At 39.7% G+C, this 22,887-nt stretch overlaps 2 pseudogenes; both read left to right on the top strand.

The window, feature by feature from the left end:
* The first annotated feature begins 11,897 nt into the window (after positions 1–11,897).
* LOC124966455 (probable ribosome biogenesis protein RLP24) lies at positions 11,898–12,388 on the top strand (annotated as a pseudogene).
* A 1,804-nt stretch (positions 12,389–14,192) lies between these two features.
* On the top strand, positions 14,193–14,610 carry LOC124966463 (AP-2 complex subunit sigma-like; annotated as a pseudogene).
* The last annotated feature ends 8,277 nt before the right edge of the window (positions 14,611–22,887 follow it).

Raw genomic sequence — 22,887 nt, 5'->3', positions numbered from 1 at the left:
ACAAAATTACAACAGACCCACACCAAGGCACATTATTATGAAAATACCTAACATACAAAATAAAGACAGAATTTTAAAGGCCGCGAGAGAAAAGAATCAAATTACATTCAGAGGGAAACCAATAAGAATATCAGCAGATTTTTCAATCCAGACCCTAAAAGCTAGAAGGGCCTGGAACAACATATACCAAGCCCTGAAAGAAAATGGATGCCAACCAAGAATCTTATACCCAGCAAAACTTACCTTCAAATTTGACGATGAAATAAGATCCTTCCATGATAAACAAAAGCTAAAGGAATTTACAAAAAGAAAGCCAGCATTACAGAACATTCTCAGCAAAATATTCCATGAGGAAGAGATGAAAAACAACGATGCAAATCAGCAACAGGGGGCGCTAGCCTAAAGGAATAGCCAAATAAAGGAGAAACCGAATCATGTCAAAAACAAATATGAGTCAATTGACTGGGAATACAAATCATATCACAATAATAACCCTGAATGTTAATGGCCTGAATTCATCAATCAAAAGACACAGACTGGCAGATTGGATTAAAAAGAAAAATCCAACAATATGCTGCCTGCAAGAGACACATCTCATAGAAAGAGACACCCATAGACTAAAGGTGAAAGGATGGGGAAAAACATACCATGCACACGGACACAGCAAAAAAGCTGGAGTATCCATCCTCATCTCAGATAATGTGGACTTCAAACCAAAACTAGTCAGAAGGGATAAAGAAGGACACTACATGCTGCTTAAGGGAAGCATAAATCAGCAAGACATAACAATCATAAATATCTATGCCCCGAACATTGGCTCATCCACGTACATCAAACAAATCCTTCTCAATTCCAGAAATCAAATAGACCACAACACAATAATACTAGGCGATTTTAACACACCTCTCTCACCACTGGATAGATCGTCCAAACAAAAATTGAATAAAGAAACTATAGATCTCAACAACACAATCAGCAATTTAGACTTAACGGACATATATAGAATATACCATCCAACAAAGAACGAATACACTTTCTTCTCAGCAGCACATGGATCCTTCTCTAAAATAGACCATATTTTATGCCACAAAGCTACTGTTAGTAAATACAAGAAGATAGAGATACTACCTTGTACTCTATCAGATCATAATGGATTGAAATTAGAAATAAATGACAGAATAAAAAACAGAAACTTCTCCAATACCTGGAGACTAAATAATACACTATTATATGATGAATGGATAACAGAAGACATCAGGAGGGAAATTAAAAAATTCTTAGAAGTAAACGAGAACAAAGACACATCATATCAAAATCTCTGGGACACTATGAAAGCAGTACTTAGAGGAAGATTTATTTCATGGGGTGCATTCAAAAAAAGAAGTAGAAATCAACAAATAAACGAGTTAACACTACAACTCAAAGCACTAGAAAAAGAAGAGCAGACCAATACCAAAAGTAGTAGAAGACAGGAAATAGTTAAAATCAGAGCCGAAATCAACGAAATCGAAACAAAAGAAACAATCAGAAAAATTAATAAAATAAATAGTTGGTTCTTTGAAAAAATAAATAAAATTGATAAACCCTTAGCCACACTAACAAAGAGAAAAAGGGAGAAAACTCAAATTACTAAAATTCGGAATGAACAAGGAAACATCACAACAGACACGAGTGAAATACAAAACATAATTAGAAGCTATTTCGAAAATCTATACTCCAACAAAACAGAAAACCTTGAAGACATCAACAAATTTCTAGAGACATATGAACTACCTAAACTGAACGAGGAGGACATACACAACTTAAATAAACCAATTTCAAGCAATGAAATAGAAGAGGTCATCAAAAGCCTACCAACAAAGAAAAGTCCAGGACCAGATGGGTTCTCAGCCGAGTTCTATAAAACCTTTAAAGAAGAGCTCATTCCAATACTCCTCAAACTATTCCATGAAATAGAAGAGGAGGGAACCCTACCAAACTCGTTCTATGAAGCCAATATCACCCTGATACCTAAATCAGACAGAGACACATCAAGGAAAGAAAATTTCAGACCAATATCCTTAATGAACATCGATGCAAAAATTCTCAACAAAATTTTAGCAAATCGCATACAAATATATATTAAAAAGATAGTGCACCACGATCAAGTGGGTTTTATCCCAGGGATGCAAGGTTGGTTCAACATTCGGAAATCAATAAATGTCATTCACCATATCAACAGACTTAAAGTTAAGAATCACATGATTATTTCAATAGATGCAGAAAAAGCATTTGATAAAATACAGCATCCCTTCATGCTCAAAACACTAGAAAAAATTGGGGTAATGGGAACATTCCTAAACATTATAAAGGCCATCTACGCTAAGCCCATGGCTAATATCATTCTAAATGGTGAAAAACTGAAAGCGTTCCCCCTAAAAACTGGAACAAGGCAGGGATGCCCTCTTTCACCGCTTCTATTCAACATCGTCCTTGAGACTCTAGCCAGAGCAATCAGACAAACCAAAGAAATTAAAGGGATACGAATAGGAAAAGAAGAACTCAAACTATCCCTGTTCGCTGATGACATGATTATATATTTAGAGGAACCTGGAAATTCCACCAGAAAACTTTTAGAACTCATAAGTGAATTCAGTAAAGTAGCAGGTTACAAGATCAATGCTCATAAATCCAATGCATTTTTATACATAAGTGATGAATCTTCAGAAAGAGAAATTAGGAAAACTACTCCATTCACAATAGCATCGAAAAAAATAAAATACTTGGGAATCAATCTCACAAAAGAGGTGAAAGACCTCTACAATGAGAACTACAGAACACTAAAGAAAGAAATTCAAGAAAACCTTAGAAGATGGAAAGATCTCCCATGTTCCTGGATAGGCAGAATTAACATCGTCAAAATGGCTATACTACCTAAAGTTCTATACAGATTCAATGCAATTCCAATTAAAATCCCAATGATGTACCTCGCAGAAATAGAGCAAGCAATTATGAAATTCATCTGGAAGAATAAAAAACCTAGAATAGCTAAAGCAATCCTCAGTAGCAAGAGCGAAGCAGGGGGTATTGCAATACCAGATCTTCAACTCTACTACAAAGCAATAGTAACAAAAACGGCATGGTATTGGTACCAAAATAGACAGGTAGATCAATGGTACAGAATAGAGTACATGGACACAAACCCAAATAAATACAATTTTCTCATACTAGACAAAGGTTCCAACAATATGCAATGGAGAAAAGATAGCCTCTTCAACAAATGGTGCTGGGAAAACTGGAAAACTATATGCAATAGAATGAAACTAAACCCCTATCTCTCACCCTACACAAAACTCAACTCAAAATGGATCAAGGACCTCGGAATCAGACCAGAGACCCTGCATCTTATAGAAGAAAAAGTAGGTCCAAATCTTCAACTTGTTGGCTCAGGATCAGATTTCCTTAACAGGACTCCCATAGCACAAGAAATAAAAGCAAGAATAAACAACTGGGATAGATTCAAACTTAAAAGCTTTCTCTCAGCAAAGGAAACTATCAGAAATGTGAAGAGAGAGCCTACAGAGTGGGAGAATATCTTTGCCAACCATACCTCAGATAGAGCGCTAATTTCCAGAATCTATAAAGAACTCAAAAAACTCTACACGAAGAATACAAATAATCCAATCAACAAATGGGCTAAGGAAATGAACAGACACTTCACAGAAGAAGATGTACAAGTAATCACCAGATATATGAAAAAATGTTCAACATCCCTAGTAATAAGGGAAATGCAAATCAAACTACCCTAAGATTTCATCTCACCCCAATTAGAATGGCGATTATCAAGAATACAAGCAACAATAGGTGTTGGCGAGGATGCGGTGAAAAAGGAACACTCATACATTGCTGGTGGGGTTGCAAATTAGTGCAACCACTCTGGAAAGCAGTGTGGAGATTCCTCAGAAAGCTTGGAATGGAAACACCATTTGACCCAGCTATCCCACTCCTTGGCCTATACCCAAAGGACTTAAAATCAGCATACTACAGAGATACAGCCACATCAATGTTCATTGCTGCTCAATTCACCATAGCCAGATTGTGGAACCAACCTAGATGTCCTTCAGTTGATGAATGGATAAAGAAACTGTGGCATATTTATACAATGGAATATTACTCCGCAATGAAGAATGATAAAATTATGGCATTTGTAGGCAAATGGTCGAAATTGGAGAATATCATGCTAAGTGAGATAAGCCAATCTCAAAAAACTAAAGGACGAATGATCTCGCTGATAAGCGGATGAGGACATATAATGGGGGGTGGGAGGGGCTAGCATTAGGTTTAGGGTTAGGTTTAGAGTTAGGCTAAGGAGAGCAGTAAGAATGAAGGAAAGAAGGACTGTGTAGAGGGAAAAGAGGGGTGGGAGGGGTGGGAGGGGTGGGGAGGGGTGGGGGGGAGGGGAAAAATATAATAAACATCATTACCCTATGTAAACGTAAAAAAAATAAAATAAAAAAAAATAAAAAAAAAAAAATAAATAAAAAAAAAAAAAAAATTGAACATAAATATGCTCATTATTCCTGGGCATAACTTCACTGCTAATGCTGAAAATTTTGTGAATAAGCTTTATTAAACATTTTTTAAAAACACAAAAAAAAAAAAAAAAAAAAAAAAAAGATTTATTTTTTTGGAAAAGATTATTTTTATCTCAGACAGGGAATAAAATATATACAGGGGTGGGAGGGGTGGGAGGGGTGGGGGGGAGGGGAAAAATATAATAAACATCATTACCCTATGTAAACGTAAAAAATAAATAAATAAATAAATAAATAAAAAAAAGAGAAAAAAAAAAAAAAAAGAAGTGCATAAAACTGAACACAACAAGGTGGATTTAAACATATGCTTTCACTCTCTCTCCAAGTTCTGTCCTGCAACCTAGTGGAAACTCCAACACAAGGAAGGATGTGGCACCTCTTACTCTTTTTCCCCACCTGGAACTTTTATGAAGTGCCCCCTATGAAGTGTGTGGATGTGGTTTCCGAGTCTACTGTAGTTGCATCTCAGGAAGAGACTCCAGAAGGCGGTTAAGGTTCTTCCTCCACATCAGTAAAACTGTTTTAGTAATGCCCCTCTGACTGGAATTTGCAAATACTTAAAGCTGATTCTCTGCCATGTGTGGACTTTTGATTTCTTCAGAGAATCGCGCATCTGGAGCTTCCTTTGATGAGGGTAAGCACATCTCCATTCTGTCTGATATTTTCTGCCCACAGCCACTTGCAACAGTTCCCGACCCACAACCAGGCTGCTGCTGAGCTGGCTGCTGCCACTGCAACCAATGGAGGGCTGCAGTTCCCTCAGGTGCAGACATTTCCAGACCGCAGGCTGCGACCTAGAGACTGGGATTGGACTCAGCACACGCACACCCCGATCCTCGCAGGTGTGACTCTGTCTCCAGTCCAGCATGAGGGTTGAACGTAAGTGAACTGCACAAGCTATAAACCCAGGTGCGCTGCTGTGGATACAACTCTTCAGTCTCCATTCTCAAGTCAGGGAACTCGGTGGGCTGATGCCCAAGGGGGCGTGCGTGGCGACATGTCTCACCCCCACCGCAACAGTAGCAATTTCTTTACATGACAGCATCACAATCTTGGCAGCCATGCCCGGTCGCCGCCTTGCATCTGAGGGAGCACCGTTGTACAGCACCTGCGCAACCAGGGCCTGCACCCCTCCCACCCTGGAGCTGTCTCTCCTGCCACCTAGTGTTCACTGCGGGGAGGCCGCCTCGAAAACCCGGGGTGATGGCTGCCCGGGTGGACTGTACTATTAACATGACCTACTGCTGTGTCTGGGGTACTTAAAACTCGCCCTCGACCCCACGGTTGAACAATACTATAACATTTATGGAAACTGACCCAAAAAAAAAAAAAAAAAAAAAAAAAAAAACAAAAACGAGACCAGTTGGTTAGTGTGAAGGGTCCATTTCCACAGATGCCTCTGGATAGCAGGATCCTGATGGTTTATGTTAAACTTGTTTATACAAGTTCTTGGAGAAAGGTTGACAGCAGATCTTAGCCGTTCTTCATGGTCAATTGGCCTCAAGTAACCTTATCTCAATACTATTTCTTTGCAACCATCCTGGGTTAAAATAAGTGTGTCGTGTGTTATCAGGCAGAATTTGTTATCATTACAAAGAAGGTCCATGTGTACTAAAATGACTGTGATGGACACACAGGCCCAAAGGACATGTGTAGCTTGGTCTACAAAATTCAGTATAAGAGTCAGGTGTAGTGATGGACCCTGTATTTCCACAGATTCAGGAGGCTGAGGCAGGAGGAATGCAGGTTTGAGGTCAGCTTCAACAATTACTGAGATCCTCAATAATTTGGCAAGATTTTGTCTCCAAATAAAAAAATGGAAGGGATGTGTCTCAGTGGTAATGTGTCCCTGGGTTCAATCTCCAGTACAAAAATAAAAAGTAAGAAATGAGAGTTGGTCTCACTGGGAGGGGGCTCTTGCTACACATCTTGCATCACAGTGTGTGTTGGAAGCTCCAACTACAGGTTGATACAAGATAATGGTCCCTGTGCTGTATTCCATGGTCGTTTGCTGGAATAATCTGCACCATAATCCTGAAAAAGCATCAGATTGGAGAGCAACTGAGTGACCTTCAGTGGTGACAGCCTCAGTCACCAGTTCTCTGCAGTGACGTGAGACCCCAAGACCCCTGAGAACAAGTTGGCATGGCTGTGTCCTCAGAACTGTGAGAAATGATGATGTTACTGATGCTGTGTCCAGCCACTGTTTGGGGCAGTTTGTTCAACGAATAACCTGAAAGCTTCCACCACACAATGACAGTACGAATCATATCTACACAAAGGTATTGTAGGGTTGAAAAGTCAGAATGTCATCCAGCACAGGTCTAGGCACAGAGTGAAAGGAATTCTGTAAGTACTGTATTTTGGACCAGAAGAGAGTTATCCTTAAGTCATCTTGGGAAATACGGACAGGAAAAAAAAATCATGGAACTGATTTTTTCTTATGAGGTGGAAAGGTGGATGGACTTGGAGGTGGACAGAATGAAGAGACGTCTAGGACACGTCTCACTGAGCCCACTTTAGGCTGCTAAATCAACCTGCAAGATCAGAGTCATTTGACAGAGAGGGAAGTTTTCTTCATTGAACTCATAGAACTATAAATGTGCATAATCCCAATATGCTCATGTTATCTGAAAAGTATGCTTAACTTTCCTCTACTGTCCCTTAAGCCAAAGATTCAGAAATATTCTCTTGCCCCTCAATACCCCCAAATTCACTTTCAATTATATCCATCTTTTTTCAAAGACAGTTTGTACCTTTGCTGGGTTTCTCTATTGTATGACTGTTTTCTACTTCAACCACTAGGTAGTACCAGTAGCATATTTCTTGAATTCATGTTTGCATTCACATATAAGAGAAAAAAATGAAATTCAGCTTGGCACCAGAGTTAAAAATACACACAGGAAGGAAATATAACCTGTTGGCAATATTACACAAACTGAATGTTTTTCGTTCTTGTTAATCTCATTTTGTATTTTCCTTAGGGAAACTTATTACTATTGCATATTAGTGTTTTGTGGAAATAATGTTTCTAATAGAACAATCTGATTAATATGAGACAATAAGCCATCAGCTATAGGACAGACAGGATATAAGACTGACTTTCAGTACTAATACTGTCCTCAATTAAAGGGAAAGGGTAACTATAAAATTATAGACATTGCAGTGTAAGCCCAATACTCCTAACTTCAAGACTGGTAAAACTGGCCTGCTGGATGTTTAAAACCAAAAGTTGAAGACCAAAGTCAAAGAAGTAAAATGACTAAGGAAAAAATAGTTCTTATTTTGACTCTTGCCCTCTAAGATCAGTCAAGATTCAGGAAATGATGGAACCCTTCTAAGGATGCTTCAACTTCAAACCTCAGTGAGTCACCCAACTTCCTGATCACTCCAATGGTGAAGACCTTAGAGAACAGAAATCCCACCATGAACATTCTGCACAGAGGAGGGTCCTCGGAGAGGGAAATGTCCCTAATGCTTCCAAGGGGAGCTATATGTGGGCAGCAAGACCCTGACCCATTCTAGCAGATGGCACAACCAGTAGGAGAAAACTCAAGGAGCCAAGGGGCTTCTCACATGATCCCAAGTGTGATCCCTGAAAAATCTCAGCTGACTCTTAACAACAGATAGGAAAAAGGTCAATTTTGGCCAGGTTGGTCTCAAACACCTGGCAGGAGAGTATAACCAAAGCACAGTCATACATGGACAATAAAAAAAGGAAAAAGAAAAAAGGACAGTCACAGAGCGAACTGGCGGGTGAGTCAACCCACCTGCCTTGTGGAGCTAGGCAGTGGGCAGCCAATCCACCCAACCACCAGGCCAAAGACAGACATCATCACTGAGCAACCCCACCTGACCACCATGCCAAGGTCTGTCACCATTGCAGAGCAAGCCAGCAGATGATCCAGCCTGCCTGCCTCTGGAGCTAGCCAGAGGCTTCTCTATAGGCTGGTGCAGACATTTTTAATTATTCCTGAGGGCGTGGCCATCATCATTGGAAGGGAAGCTCCCTACCTGAGACACCTACAGGAGGCTAGAGGACCTTTGACAAGACCCAGGAGTCAAGAAGAGGAGGTATTGAGAGACTCGGGACCAACTCAGAGCCACTGCGTGAGTCTCTCCCACTGGTCAGGCTCCCTGGATAGGGCAGTAGTCCCAAAATGAAAGGAACTTTGTGGAGTAGAGTGGACTAGTGAGACTCCCCTGCTGAAGTGGAGAACCCAGTCAACCGGGAGCATTGCAGAGGAGGGCCACACAGTGAGAGACTTCTATGTAGAGTGAGGGTCCAAGGCCCAGGCAGTAACTCTGGTCCCCAGGGAACATAGCAGAGGAGGGCCGCTCAGTGAGGGAGTCCCTCACAGGGCCAGGCTCCCCAGCCCAGGTGATAGGTCAGGACCCCTGGGAACATCAAAGAGGAGGGCTTCCCAGTCCAGGTGGTAGTTCTGGACCAAAGGGAACTTCTCAGAGGAGAACTGGCCAGCGAAACATCCCCACTGGGTGAGTCTTCCCCGCTGGGTGAGGTTTTCCAACCAACGCAGTAGAACCAGAGACACAGGCCCAGATCAGACATGCCTCAGATTGCAGTCTAGTCCCCCTTTGACTAACCATTAGTCAACAAGTGGAAGCACCTCTGCCCACGGATAGGGAATATACCCCACCTGAAGGCCACCACCCCCAGAAGGCCAGCTTCCGAGTGGAGCACCGCATTACCAATTTCCTCCAAGACTTCATGCTACTGAAGGCTAAGAGGTGAGTTATTGGAAATTTACAGAGACAATATTAGTCAATAGAGGAAATCTGCAATATCCCAGAGTTTCAGTACTAGAGGGGTAGGTACCTGAGCAATATGAGAAAATAAGAGAAGAAAATGTCCCAAACAAACCTAGATGGTATAGCAATAAAATCCAATGACAGCATGGCAGAAGAAATGTTAGAAAGGGAGTCCAGAATGTACATAATTAAAATGATCAGGGAAGCAAACGAGGGATGAAAGAGCAAATGCAGGCATTGAATGATGAGATGAAAGAGCAAATGCAGGCATTGAATGATCACACCAACCGACAGTTAAAAGAGCAAATACAGGAAGCAAAACATCATTTCAATAAAGAGTTAGAGATATTGATTAAAAAAAAAAAACAGAAATAAACCAAATTAAAAACTCCATAGAAAGCATAACCAATAGGATAGAACATCTGGAAGACAGAACCTCAGATATCAAAGACAAAATATTTAACATTGAAAACAAAGTTGAACAAACAGAGAAGATGGTAAGAAATCATGAACAGAATCTACAAGAACTATGAGATATCATGAGAAGGACAAATTTAAGAATTATTGGGATTGAGGAAGGCTTAGAGAAACAAACCAAAGGAATGAACAATCTATTCAATGAAATAATATTAGAAAATTTCCCAAATCTGAAGAATGAAATGGAAAATCAAGTGCAAGAGGCTTATAGGACTCCAAATACACAAAATTACAACAGACCCACACCAAGGCACATTATAATGAAAATACCTAACATGCAAAATGAAGACAGAATTTTAAAGCTGTGAGAGAAAAGAATCAAATTACACTCAGGGGGAAACCAATACAGATATCAGCAGATTTTTCAATCCAGACCCTAAAAGCTAGAAGGGCCTGGAACAAAATTTTTCAAGCTCTGAAAGAAAACAGATACCAACAAGGAATCTTATACCCAGCAAAATTTACCTTCAGATTTGATGATGAAATAAAATCCTTCCATGAAAAACAAAAGCTAAAAGAATTTACAAAAAGAAAGTCAGCATTACAGAACATTCTCAGCAAAATATTCCATGAGGAAGAGATGAAAAATAATGATTTAATCAGCAAAGAGAGGAATTACCCTAAAGGAACAGTCAAATAAAGGAGAAACCAAGTCATGCCAAAAAACAAAAATGAGTCAAATGACCAGAAATACAAATCATAGCTCAATAAAACCCTGAATGAGAATGGCCTGAAAAAGTAGGTCCAAATCTCCATTTTGTTGGGATAGGACCAGACTTCCTTAACAAGACCCCCATAGCACCAGGGACTGGGGTTTCCAAGCACAGGCTGTGTGCTGCCAGGTGACTCTGGTGCTGGGCTAAGGGCAGGCTGACATAAACCATCCTGCTCCTCACAGGTGTGTCCTGGCTCTCAGTCAGGCTAAGGATGTTCACGCTGTCTCCAATCCACTCGGTGGATGCACCTAAGTGACTTGCAGGTAGGCTACAATTCGCTGGACTCCATTTTCAAGGCTAGGAACTTGGACAGCCTGACACTCAGGAAGACCACCACAGCGCTAGTGGTACAGCACTGAGGCCACCAAATCCCAGTCATATTGAGAGAACTGCCTCAGTCACGGTTCTGGCAGCGTCCAGGACGTTCGGAGGCAGCAGCAACTACTGAATAGTGACACAAGGAGGTGACAGCGCCAGAAACTTGGCCATCCACTCCCTTTGAGCAGAAGCACTGGGCAAGCAAGCTCTACCTGAAGCGCCTGCGCTTTGCAAGTGTGGGAGTCACTGAGTACTCTGAGCGGTCGCCTGCTGCCCCCTGGGGGAGAATACAGGGATGTCGCCAAAAAACCCCAGAGAGTGAAGGACACATTTTGAAGTTTTTTGTTGTTCTTTTGTTTTTGCTTGTATTGGGGATTCAACAAGGGGCTCTTTACCACTGAGCCACATCCCCAGCTCTTTTTGTAAATTTTTTTAAGTTGTTGGTAGACGTTTATTTTACTTATTTATTTTTATGTGGTGCTGAGTATCGAACCCAGTGCCTCACACATGCTAGGCAAGTGCTCTACCACTGAGCCATATCCCCATCTCTTTTTTATTTTTATATTTTGACAGAATGCTGAGGTTGTTCTGGAAGTTGTGATCCTCCAGCCTCAGTCTCCCCAGATGGGTGAATCACAAGTATGAGCTACCATGCCAGGCTTGAGAGTGTTAAAGTGATAGATTATTATGTGGGGTACATGCATTGATCCCAAAATTAAGTGGTATTACAACATATATAAGAAGCTTTCGAAAAGACAGCCCACAGAATGGGAGAGAATAGTTGCCAACAATATATCAGATAAGAAATTAATACCCAGAATATATAAGGAACTCTTACAACTCATAAAGGAGCACCCAATTTATAATTAGATGAAGGTCAAGAATAGACATTAATCCAATGAGGGAAAATACAAATAGACAATAACCATATGAAAACATGCTGGACATGATTAATCATTAGGGATTTGCAAATCAAAACTACAAGCAGGTCATTTCTTCCCCAGTTCACTCTTTGGATTGTAGGATCCCATGCAGGTTCAACATGTGTATGGAGAAGAGTTATTTCCATTCAGTGTCCATCTACCCCTGCCACGGCATGATGCTTGTCCACAATGATTGCAAGGTATTCAGATCTGTAAATCCAAATGTCATGAGAACATTAAAATGAAGCGCAATCATTGCAAGGTCGGGTGGACTAAAGCATTCCAGAAAGCAACTGGTAAAAAACTTAACACTGGATAATTCATTTGAATTTGAAAAGTGTCAAAATGAACCTGTTAAACACCAGTGAGAATTATGGAATAAAACTATTGATGCAATGAAGAGAGCTGAAGAGACCCAAAAGAAACACCAAGCAAAATTTATAATGAACAGATTGAAGAAAAATAAAGTGCTAAGAAAGTTCAGGATATTAAAGAAGTCAAGCAAAACATCCATCTTATCCAAGCCCCTCTTGCAGGCAAAGGAAAACAGCTGGAAGAAAAAATGATACAGCCGTTATAGCAGGATGTGAACATGGAGGATGTTTCTTAAAAATCTCAGTGTCTGTAACCATTTCAATATGTGCATTTAAAAATCTCCTTTGGAAGGAAGGAAGGACTGTATAGAAGGAGGGGATGGGTGGGAGGGGTGGGGGGAAGGGAAAAAATGGCAGAATGGATCAAACGACATTACCCTATGTAAATTTATGATTACACAAATAGTATGCCTTTACGCCATGTACAGACAGAGAAACAACATGTATCCCATTTGTTTACAATAAAAAAAAATCTCCTTTGGAGACTTACAACTTAATTCTAAATTACTGAATTTTATATATGGTCAATGAAGTGAAAGGTGATTACAAATACTTTTCTCCTATGCTGCTATTTGCAAAGCATCAGATTATGGATGTTAGATTGCACCTTAGCAATGTCATCATTGATAGACGTGTTTATGTAATGTAAATCAAGAAAATTCTCCTTAAATGCACAAGTGGATTGTGGACAGAATGGCCATGCTTTTTGGATAATGGCACTTGACAGCATTTACATAATAACTAATTACAAAAATTCATGACCAGTGATACGTAAAATAATATTTTTTCTTTGCAGTAAAATGTTTCCTTTATTATGTTATAGAAGGGAGGATACAACAAGGAAATAAGAATTTGCATGAAAATCTCAAAACCATTTATTTTTATTGTAGTATTTTTTGTTTGGGTTTATTAGCTTAAAGGGGCCTAATGGCATAATACAATGAAACATAGATATAATGGGCTATTTTGACCTGGTTTACCTGTTCTTGGCAGATATTTGTGGGTGTTTCCAAGGAGAGCTGAATGATCTTCACTTGAAATGACACTGTATTATTTCTGCTTTAGAGAATACTCAGTTCTAATTTGTGATTCCTGTTAGAGCAAGCTCACTCCCTCTCCCCCTGCCTAGCAAAGAAGCAAAGAAATCCCAGTATCTTTTAAATTTTGTTATGTAGTTTTCTCCCTTTTTTTAAAGACAGGTTCCTAATCGTTATGGAAGTTAAAATTTATGGGTATAACATCTGCCTATTATTTGTATATAAAATAAAAACATTTTTCAGTGAGTGCCTACATATTATTTAAAGGTACTAAACAAAGTATGTTTTAGTTGGAAAAAATTAACTTTCTATACACATACTACTTAATTAGTATATATAGTTAAAAAGAAATACATGCTTAGTTAAAAGAACAAAAACTACAAGCAGCCAGTGCCCAGAGTGTCCCTGCAAACTGGTGCCAAGTCAAAGTCCACTTTTCCCCCTTGGTCTGTGAATCCAAAAAGTCTACTGCTGCTGTCATCTGGCAGTTGTAAGTAGAAAATAGATACACAATAGAAAACTTCAGCAAACCTACAGATTGGTTCTTCAGAAACATTGATGAAATATAAAGTGAAGTTGCGTGACTCAACCTGTGTAACCAAACTCTTGGTCCAGGAAGGGACAAAGGGGGATTGGAAAACAAGTATTCACAAACATATATTTTGAAGATTAAGCTGGGATTAGGAGGAGCTCTGCTCTAGGATGGAGATGCAGATCTAAGAGTTACACCAGCAATCTTTTTATTTGTATATGCCTCATTATCAGGTTAAAGGCTATTCAACCATTATTCTTTGTATTCAGGAAAGTTACAGAAATTAGGACATCTATGTAGTTTTTCCACAGTTGCAATCCACAGTTGCAAAGTGTGATGTTAGGAGCTTTGTGTAGCTCTCAAGAAAGTCCATTGTTAAAAGTTACTGTAGGGACCCTGCAACTGCAGCCAGAGCCAGCGTCATCCAGTTGCCCCAGGACCGGAGCTGCTGGGGTCCAGACAGTAGTTACTATGATCTGATTCATCCTCATCCAGAACTAGGCAGGCAAGACACACCTGGCCAAGTGGTACATGCAGTTTGAGGATGAAAAGAAGCAGAAGTTGATTGAGGAAGTGTACATCGTTGTCACTGTCCGAGATGCCAAGCAACCAACTTTGTGGAGTTCTGGAACTTGAAGATCATTTACCCATGCTACACTGGTCTGTACTTCTGCATCTGCTTGGATGTCCATGACAACAACCTGCAGGCCATCCACAAATTTGTGGAGGTCTTTAATGAGTATTTCCACGATGTCTGTGAACTGGACCTGGTGTTCCACTTCTACAAGGTTTACAGGGTCGTGGACGAGATGATCCTGGCTGGCAAAATCAGCGAGACGAGCCGAGGAAGGAACTGAAGCAGCTGCTGATGCTGCAGCCTCTGGAGTGAAGGCAGTCCACCCACCACCTCAGACTTGCCTGCCTGCTTCCTGCCAGACCTGAGGCCCACTACACAGCCCCCTCCCTCAGCTGCCCTGGAGAAAGGAATCTAGCTGAGTCTGAGCCACAAGGAAGGAGACAGCACCCCACTGCCTCTGGGCCTGCTGTGGGGAGAGGACACATTCTGTGCCCCGAGTAACCACATTGTTGTTAAGTGATGCTGTGAGCATGTGTGAACCCCCAAATAAAACTGTGGTCCTCCTGGGAAAAAAAAAGTTACCCTTAAGTGGGCAGGAACTGGAGAAGCAGAAATGGTGAGGCATTGTAATTGTCTACCATGAGAATTTCTATTCCCAGGAGCTATGTGCCTGAGATCAGGGTCAGAGCTGACAGGACTCTTGCACAGAGCCTCCTCAGGCAGGGCATTGCCACAACAGCTGAGCACCCTGTGCCTTGCACAGAAACATTCCCAGGCACCAGGCATGCCACAGCCATGAGGTCATCAGAGACCCCCAATATCAGTCGCTGCTCTCCCATCCTCTGTCACTGCTCTCCACATCTCTCCCTTTTAGATTTTTTAAATGTAAGTGATGGGTTGACTTGGAGTCATTAGATTTATTCTTGAAAGGTTCAGCATTCTATTTTTATAAAAGAGAATTAGTAGCAAAAATAAAATTTCAAAAATGTACCATACTGTATGTTTTAGCATATTCCAGGGATTAAAGTCATTTAGATCATTAATTATTTGTTTAGCAAGCCATGCCAGATACATGGAATCAATTTGACTTTCTTGTATGTCCTGGATATAATGATGTAACTCCATAAGATAAAGGCTATCATTTCTTTGCTAAATGATCGTCAAATTATTTTTAACTTTCTCACAACACCATCAAGAAGCATTATATTTTGATGCTGTGACACAAACATGTCTGTAGTTAGCATGACAGTGGAGCTTTTTTCTAAATTTAAGAGTAGCAATTTCATTTCCTATGTTAATAACTCTAGCTTCTGGAGCATTTAATTTTGCCTCTAACTTATCATCAATATTAGCCTAATTCTGCAAAGCTTTAGAAGTATTCTGAACTAAGTCATTAACAAATTGAGAATTCTGTATGCTTTTGGATGAAGCTATAGCAGCAGTCATAACAGAACTAAAGCAGCTATTAAGGTGACTACTTCAATTATAACAAGGCATGACAGTGTCTATCTAACTGGGCATGATTCTGTGTAGAACATGAACTCCAATATTGGAATACAAGGCTCTGAAATATTAGCTGGAGTCATAATAAGAGATCATCTTAACACAAGTGCTCTTTCTCATCTATTATACATAGTAATACAATTAGTCAAATTACAGTTATTAAGTTAGTCAAATTAAGTTACATGATAGTTTTCTCTTATCCTGTTTATATTTATATTTCCAGTAATTACAATCCCCAGTAAGGGAATTTGAACACAGGCTCACAAGCCATAACAAGAAGTCACTTTAAAATCCTTATTTACAAGATCAGGTAGGGGAGTGCTAGTAAAGTTAACAAAATCTAGGGTGGTTATCAAATGCCAAAGATCTCTTTGTATGTCACCACCACTGAAGGTCAGAAAATTGCTTACAAATCATCCAGGGGCCATATTTTTATATACTTTTTTATATAAGTGATTCTCATCAATGTTGTGAGACCAATCCAAAATATATTCATCACTGCCATAGATATTATGACATACTGGCCAATTGTTGGCACACTCCATCCATGTAGGAATGGCATCCAATTCTGTAGTAGTATGATTAGGACAGTAAGGTATTGGTAGCTGTACCATGGGAAACATGGTTATGTCATCAGGCAGTCCCAATTTAGTTATGTCCTGGGGGCCAGTGAGTTGGGCTACCTTGGCACCCCCATATGCTGTCTTATCTTCTGGGGTCACTTTTAAATAGTTGGTATTGTCATTGTGGGACCAAATCCTATTGTATCCAGTATAATTTAATCCATCTGAATGGACAGGTGTAATGTATTTGTCTGAAAATCATTAGTAAATATTGGAATAGATTCTCCAGTCCAATTACTGGGCATGTGAAGGGTGGATCTGGAAAGAAAGTCCAGTAAATTTCCCCATGACCTCTACTTACCTGATAGCTTAATAAAGCCAGCATGGCCACAAGCATTGTGGCAGAAGACTTTGTATTTCCCTGTTGATTTACCATCTGTTCAACCTGGTAGGTCAGATTCTTCCATAGTCCCCAAGTTGACCAACCAGCCTTCTGAGTTCAATGAGTTCTCTTCTTCTTCTTCCCCAACATCTCTTTCTTGGTGGGTACCAGGATCAACACTTCTGGTATGAGCTTCAATCATTTGAACTGTGGTTGGAGTATGAGCTGCACTTTCTGGAAAGATACAGGCATGACCTCTACCCCACATAATAACTGAATCTAGTCCATTCCATTGTCCTGTTTGTAAGTCTTTCCTCCAGATCAGACCTGTTGGACCTACTGCTGTATGAGCCACATGTCACTCTACTGCCATGGAACCTTCAGCCTCACAGTTCAGAAAATTTAAAATGAGAAGAGCATGATTTAAACAATTTTATTTCCCCCTTTTTGTTTTTGCAACAGTAACTTTAGAGATAAATGAGCTCACTCTATAATTGCCTGGCCTTGAGGATTATAAGGAATGCAAATTCAGTGTTCAATATGATATTGATCACAAAATTGTTGAAAAGATAAATTAGTATTAGTTGGAGCATTATTATCAGTTTTAATTTGCAATGGACAGCCCAGCACAGCAAAAGCAGCCAAACAGTAGGAAATAACTTGATGTGAATTTTTTACTGGCCAGGAAAATTATTAAAAGTCACCTGGAAGGCATGTAGGGATTGTCAAAGTTGATGTAGGCATTAAACTGAAAAAGGCACCATAATGAAAGAGGCTTCAGTTTTTGCCTTTAACAAAGTTATGAAATGGAGTTAAAGATTTTGGAGGAGACTAGACAAGATGGTGCCATTTAAAAATTTTGAAGACTGCCATATGGCCCCTTTAGGGTATGAGAAATAGAAAACATCAACACATGTATAGGCTCCTGTAAATTAATTCTAGTAAGTTGTGCAGTCATGAGAGCAGTTTCAACTTTCATTAAGGCAGTCATTGCTTCTGTTGTAACCTGTTGAGGAGAACCCAGAGAAGGGTCTCCACATAATATATCAATAAAGGCCTCAAATCTGCAGTAGATAATTGTAAGCTCTAACCAACTAAAATCTTCCAGCAACTTTTAGAACTCTTTGAGAATATGTAAAACATCACCTGTAATTTGTAAGTTTTGTGGAAGAATCAAGTGTTCTATGATTAGGCTGTCCAAATATAAAAAGAAAAGGTCTTTTGTATTTTTGTAAGGAACTAATAGACAATAGTTATAAAGTCTACAAGGAAAATACAAAATGAAATTTAACAAGAGTAAAAACATATTTAGTTGTATAATTGCTATGAACTGATAAACATGATTTTTTGTAGTCCCAAACCTTTATTTATCTATATATTATGTTTCTTGTGTATTTTAAAATTATAGTAATTTTTATAACAAAAAATATCTTACTTTTGAATCTAACTTTAAGTGAAATTTAGTGGTTAACTTAACATGGAATAAGGTGAGAGGCAGAGTCTTTTAACTCAAGTGAGGCGTGACCTCTTAACAAATCTTAAGATAAGGTATTTTATTTCTAAAACTAATCTTTTATCTCTTTCTTAAATATTATTTTATAAAGTTTTAATACATCATTTTGTGTCCATATGAATCAGTTAACATAATTTAACATTACATCTGAAATAAGAATTATAAAAGCAAGAGAGCTTTTAATATTCTTGTGCAAAAATGGAAAAATGTGTTTACATCCTATATTATCAAACTTTAATAAACCAGGTTCTCCTTATTGTCTATTAAAAATATATTTACCTCTCAGTGTAGAGAGTAACACAAAATTTTATAATTTATGACAAACTATTTTTATCTCATTACAAAATGTTAAATCACATAATTTCTTAACTAAATTTGTTATTTTTATAATAGATCACTATTACAGAGAACATCGACTTTGTAAAATGTTCTCCTAAACCTTATATTTTAAAGACTTGTGAGAAATAGAAAATCCGGTGATCCATTTTCAGAATAAAGTATTTAGCTATTAATGTGAAATTACCAGGCATGTAAAAACTCAGCCAAAGAGGAAATAAAAGAAATGGTTACCAGCAGTTAACACCTGAGTGTGACAGATTCTCAGTCCTAGACAAACAGGAGCTGAGGGGGGAGGGCTGGCCTAACCAGCAAACTTCATAGTGCCAAAAAGCATACAATCCAGCAAGGCCCCCTGACCCCAGAACAAATGGAGGTGAGAACAAAAAAGGTACATTTGTAAAATCTTACTTTTATTTAGTTTTTGGTACTGGGAAGTGAACCCAGGGGCATTTTAAAGCTGAGTCACATTCCCTTTTTTACTTTTTATTTTTTTGAGACAGGTCTTGTTTGCCCTTCTTGCCACATCTCCCTATTCTTAATACATGTTGGGCACACAGCAGGCTCCTAATATTTTTCCATTGTATTTATCCTCAAATTCTGCATCCTCATCTAACCAACGGCAATAGAAAAGACTTGGGAAGAAACTGTACTGAATATGTACAGACTTTTTCTGCTCCCAATTCTCAAAATACCATAGCATAACAGCTATTTATATGACATTTACATTGTGTTGGGTATTATAGGAAACCTAGCCTTAAAATATGAGGGAAGATTGTGTAGGTCATATATAGATACTACAGCATTTTATTTGAAGAACTAGAGCACCCATAGATTTTGGTATCTACCAGGGTACCAGAACCAATCCTTCAGGTATACAGAGAGATAAACACTAAGAGAAGGGATAGTAAGAGGGTCTAATTTGCTAATTAAATTTTGTCCCTTTGCCCCTGTTGTGGAACATGTATAAAAACATATGTGGCATATATAATGCAATTATGTCATGACAGATAAATAATTATGCTATGATAATTATAATATAATATTAATGTAATATATAAACTCTAGATTATTTCCAACTTATTTTAATCCGCCAATGTTAATAAAATAATCCAAAGATTGAAAACTTGGGATGAATGTGTAATATCCTCATATCTGTCCCTGTGTTGACTGTGGGCACCAGAATGTATGATCAACTGAAGCCTTAACTCCTGTTTGAATCTTCCAGCAAGTCAGACTAGAAACTGTATGGTTTACCTGTGCAAAGGACAACTGATCAGGAAGAGGAAAAGTGATGTGACTTTTATTCATTTTGCATGTGAATGTGGCTACATTTTGAGAGAGGAGCTCCTGACCCAAACCATAGTTAGCTCAGAATCACCACCCACCTTCCATGACCTGAAATCCACTTGCCCAGGTACCTGCAGGTATTGTTACAGAGGTAGGGCCTGTAACAATAAAACTGAGGCAGCGTGATCAAGTCAGAAAGATTTCAGACATGTCCCTCAGAGTAACAGGCTGAGTTTGTTGAAGGTTTAGAAAAAGGGAAAGGAAGAGAGTGGGTCCTCCCAGAGAGGAGGGACAGCGTGCCTCTCCTGCATTACAGTTTTATTGGGAATCCCAGAGACATTTCCAGTGAGTCCTGCCCAGGTCCACTTCTTGACTTTTGACTGACAGCAGGATGACATCAGAATTTCAAGTCCCCACTGCAATGACAACTCTAGGTCACCTTGGCCCATGCGAACCAATTCTAATTGGATTATTGACCATAAATTCTAACAAATTTTATGATTAGGAAGACATCTCTCTCAGTTTTGGGGATCATATCAGTAAAAAGGGTCAGAAAATTTTCCCCCTTCAGGGTCACTTGGTCCCTCTTACTGATGCTATTTTAGGTGTGCATTTCTCCTTCAGATAATAGTTTGCTGAGGAATGGACATATTCTGGTCATGCAGGGCTGCAGGTACATTGCTTTTTGGAAAAGAAAGCTTGTGAGCTCAACACAATCAGCCCATGTTATGGACTTATTCTTTTAACTTTGTGCCTCTGCCACTTGCATCTGTCTGTCCCCTATCAGTGCCATGCCCATAATTAGCTCCCACAGCAGAGCTGGACCAATGCCACATGATCCTGCTATCCCTGTGGCCATCCTGGAACTCTGCTTCAGTGCACAGCTGTTGGGTCCCATCCCATGCTGACTTTGCCAATGATACATAAGAAAACAATATGAATGTGGCTTCCAGGTGATGCCTGACTGGCCCCGAGGTCACTGGGGTGGATCTGGGTCTCCAAGGAGGCCAGGTCACACTGCTGGCAGCCCTGACATGGGGAGTCACCCTCGTACTATGTTTCTCAGTCCCAGGCAGTGGGAGGGCTCAAAAAGGGGACTTGCGGAAATTTTCAGGTAGGCTCCTGTGATCACTGGACCCTGCAGAGATCAGCTGCCAATATGGTACAGTCTTGCCTCCCATTCTGAAATGCCCCTACATGCAGAAACCAGAGTTGTCTTAGAACCTTGCAAAATCAGCCTTCAAGCCCCTGGAAAGCAATGTACAGGACCAATAAATATCTCAAAACCCACATGTCAGATATGTTACCTATGGAAAACCTAGTGGGAGACTAATAATGTATTGCCCAGTTCTGTGAAACCCCAAATTAGTGATTTTTAAGTCAACTAAGAGCAAGTGAAGCTTGAGAGTTTATTGGGGATTTTCCCCATAACACATCCTGGTCCAAATGAATGGCTACTGCTTCCTTACTGACCACTGCTTTAGTCCACTCGAGTCTTTCCTCATTCTGGATAACAGTATGAAGATACTTTATGAGTCAGCTTGGACTGCCAGAACAAAACATCACAGACTGGGTGGCTTCAACAATAGACATGTATCTCCTTACACTTCTGGAGAAGGGGAGAGGCCTCTGATCAAGGCGTCCATCAGTTCAGTTTCTGGTGAGGGCTCTCTCCCTGGTTTGCAGACAGCCACCTTCTCCTGTGTGCTCTCAAAAAAACCGTTTATTTAATTTAAAAATTTTAATTGGCATGTAATAATTGTACATATTTATAGGGAATGGTTCACTATTTCAATATGGGTATACAGTATGTGATGATCAAGTCAGATACTCCAATTCAACACATGCACAAAGTGTACTAGAAATGAATGTTTAGACTCCCCATCTTTCAGGTACTGATATTTGCAAGACAGGTATTGGTACAAGGAATCAACTTAACTAAAAGTCAGCCTGGAAGAAGATAGAGGTGCTAGGTCCTCAAAACAGGAGGGAAAAGAGGCAGCAAGGCTGCAGGCTGAGTGGGGTCTCCATCAGCAAGGGCCTCAGTCTTCTCCAAACCCTTGCAATTGACCTTAACCTCCTGGGATCAGTTCCTGCATTTGATCTTCAAACAGACACTCTTCTGCAAGCTAATTGATATGCTTTGTGTTCATTGGCACAATGCATGCTGTTTACCATGAACCACCTAGGTGGAGCTTCTCTTAGAATTTAAAATGGCAGGCAGAAGGGAGGAATCTTTAAAGGACTAGGAAGGAGAATCCCAGGACTGCTCTGAAGGAGCCTATTATAATAGCATGTAATAATCAAATATTAGTGATTAAATGCTAAGTGATTAACATTTCTATCTCCTCAAATTGTCATTTTCATGTGTTGGGAACCTTGAAACTCTTCTCCTCCAATTATTCTGGAATGTGTAAGTATCTGTGATAGACTAGAGTCTACCACAATGTTCCACTGTGCTATGGAACATTAGAAATCTCCCACAACTGTTTTCCCCGCCCCTCAATATTAGTCAGCTTTTCCACCACTGTGAAAAAAGACCTGATGAGAACAACATGGAGGACATAACATTTATCTGGATCTCACAGAGGAAGGGTATGAAGCAGTTCAGGACACAGCAATTAGGAAGCAGAGCAAGAATTCCACTCACCAGGGACAAAATACAAAACCCAAAGGCACAACCCAGTGACACACCTCCTCCACCAACAACACATCTACCTACAATTAAACCTAGTTAATCCATATCAATGGGTTAAGCTATTGACTCAATTACACATCTCATAACCTAATCATTTCACCTCTCATTGTTCTTGCATTGACTCCCACATGAGCTTTTGGGGGACACCTCAGATATAAACCATAACATTTCCCATCCTGGTCTGTGTCCTGTCCTATATTCAACTCTACTTCTATGTTATCACTTTTTTAGCTTTCAGGACACTAAATGTTTTGGGTCAATGCCCCACTCTTATGACCTCATTTACCCAGTTTGTCTCATTGAT

Source organism: Sciurus carolinensis, chromosome 16 (assembly GCF_902686445.1).
Source record: "Sciurus carolinensis chromosome 16, mSciCar1.2, whole genome shotgun sequence".
NCBI lineage: Eukaryota > Metazoa > Chordata > Mammalia > Rodentia > Sciuridae > Sciurus > Sciurus carolinensis.
The sequence above is the reverse complement of the archived record's forward strand: the minus strand, read 5'-3'. Positions and strand labels throughout refer to the sequence as shown.